Source organism: Macrobrachium rosenbergii, chromosome 15 (assembly GCF_040412425.1).
Source record: "Macrobrachium rosenbergii isolate ZJJX-2024 chromosome 15, ASM4041242v1, whole genome shotgun sequence".
Classification (NCBI taxonomy): Eukaryota; Metazoa; Arthropoda; class Malacostraca; order Decapoda; family Palaemonidae; genus Macrobrachium; species Macrobrachium rosenbergii.
The window spans coordinates 8,659,590-8,662,359 of NC_089755.1; positions in this window are offsets into that span (position 1 = coordinate 8,659,590).

Consider the following 2,770-nt stretch of genomic DNA (forward strand, 5'->3'; position numbering starts at 1 on the left):
AATTCATGTATCTTCTTCAGATATTTGTGGAAAGGAATGTATCAGCCAGTCAGCAGAAACACGTTATTATGTTTGCCAAGAAATGGAGGAGGAGGAGTAGCAATAATAAATGTACTTTATAAAGCCAAATCTATTTTAACTTTACTGTCTTGAAAGACCTGAATAATGGCATAGGCTTATGTATATATTATTGTAGAATTAGGTTAAGTTACTTAATATACATTGATTATCCTAAGGAGGTTTCCTACAATACCCCAAAATTCTATTCAGTAGTAATCGACGTTATTAGAGAAATATGTGATTGTAAGAAATTTCCTATTATGTATAGTAAAGATATTTATATGTACCTATGTAAGGATGTCAAGGCAAGGGTTGAGGATAACTATCCTCTTCTCGATTGGGCAAGTATCTGGAAAAATATAAATCATCACTTTATTGGAGTAAGTGAAAGAGAATTCCTGTACAAATATATCCATGAATCTTTACCAACGAATGACAGACTGTTTATGCTTAAGATAAAAGAGAGTAATAATTGTAATAGATGTGATAATATATATAGTACACATTGCACATATTCTATTTTTGCAAGTTTATAAAACCAATAGCAAGATTTTTCCAGAAAATGTTGAGTGATATATGTAATATAGAGGTGTGAATATGCTTAAGATCTTAATGTTAAATTTCTCAAGAATGAAAAAATATATAACACGTATATTATGTTAACGACAGGGTACTTATATTCAATTTGGATAGGAAGACAGTTAAATTTTGATATAAATGAAATATATCAGCATATAAAAAGTAAATTTAGTTATGATAGGTATTTGATGAAAATTCTCCTTAAAGAAAAAATTAATTTATATTTTACAGATAAGTACCTCACCTGTGCGTTTTAAAGTTTATGACAAATAGATAGGAATTGTTTTGATGTGCATGATTTATTTTCATGTGTTTTTTTTGTAAATGTGTTGTACATAAATTACATATATAACATGTATTTGTTTGTAAAATGTACTTGATATGATTTTTAAATATAAAAAAAATGGAGGTGGTTTTGTATTTAATGGAGGTTGACTCGGGACTGCCACGCGCTTTTATCTGAGTTTTCAGAATTGTTGTGCAGTTTTGTATAAATGTAAATCCTTTTTATTTGTCTTTTATTTGCGTTTGCTTGTTTCATGTTCTATAGCCTCGTTGGTATACTCGTATTTACCAAAATTTCCTTTGAATTTGGTTTTAAAATTTGTTCCATTCTGAAGTTTGCACATGACAGTATTTTTTTAAGATAATAATTATGGACTGATGACAGACATCTAAAAGTACACTCGGCAAGAAAAGTGAAGATACAGTTTTCATTAGATTTCGTTCATCGAATTTCAATTTTTTTCTTACAGAAAACCCATAATCTCGGTAAATTTACTCTAGAATATGAAAATACAATGCAAATTATATCATATATGTTAAATCTGCAAAACAGAAACGTTCAGGTACTTAAAAACACCATGCATGTACGAAGTAATCAGAATTTTCAGATGACTTCGTTCATAGAGATCTAAAAGATAGTATGTGGATATCTCGGTGTAGTACTATTCATCAGAACGGCAATATTTACTCGTTTTCCGTTATGAACAGGCTTATTATTGCATCATCATACGAGGTAATAATAATTTCTTTAATTTTTACACATTCATGTTTGTATTTCACGGTGTTAAAGTCAGCTGGAATTAATGGCAGTATATGTTGTGACACCTAGGTAGGTTGACCAAATCTATTTAAATCCGCAAGGGCGTTCTATGATGTGAAGGGCAACGCAGGAGCTTCAGGGGGAAAACACAAGTAACTGGATGTTTCTTGACGTTGCCATAGTTTCTCTCTCTCTCTCTCTCTCTCTCTCTCTCTCTCTCTCTCTGAAAACTCTCTCTCTCAGTGTGTTGTTGCTAAAACATACTATACCAATATAGTGTAGCTCAATCTCTAAATGTTGAAAAACAATGAAAATGAGTAGCTCTACTGATAGGCCTGATTTAGGCACACAATTTTTTAGACTCTCTCTCTCTCTCTCTCTCTCTCTCTCTCTCTCTCTCTCTCTCTCTCTCTCATCATAACAATGCATTCGTTCCTTTTCATTGGACATTGCTCAAATTTAACTCGTGATTTCATTATGGAAGATCGCGTTTCCGATTATGCAAGCATTCCGTTCAATGTGGTGTCATAAATTCATTTGTGTAAGGTTGCTTGGTAAGTTGCGTCGAAAAATGTTTATTTTGCTCAGAACTGTCGCTGCAAATTACAACTTGAACGAATACTGTGAAACTTACTACTGCATTTAAGTATCAATGATTTCATTATCGTAGAATATGATTGAAAGTTATAAGAGGTCAAGCAAAAAACAAACACAATAAGACGGAAGCTCCTCCCCTTTCTAAAGTTGCCAGATGTCGCATTATTGAGCAACATATGTCCGAAGATTTAAAAAAACTGTATCCTCACTTTCCTTGCCGAGTGTACACAAATAACACCACTGAAAACATTCTAGGTGTAAAACTTAGAGAAAAAGAGTGAAATTGCGTCAGGCCCTGTGGAGGAAGGAGGGACATGAAACTGAATTAGGAGGTTGCACTTGAGAGCAGATCTCTTTCAGAAATGCTATCTCACTCCTTTTGTCGTTAATTAGAGAGAAAGCGGAGTTCTTTCACGTCAGTTACACCGGGAAATCGAATTTTTACAGTTGAAACGAAGAAGAATTTGAAAACTTTAGATATTCTTGAAA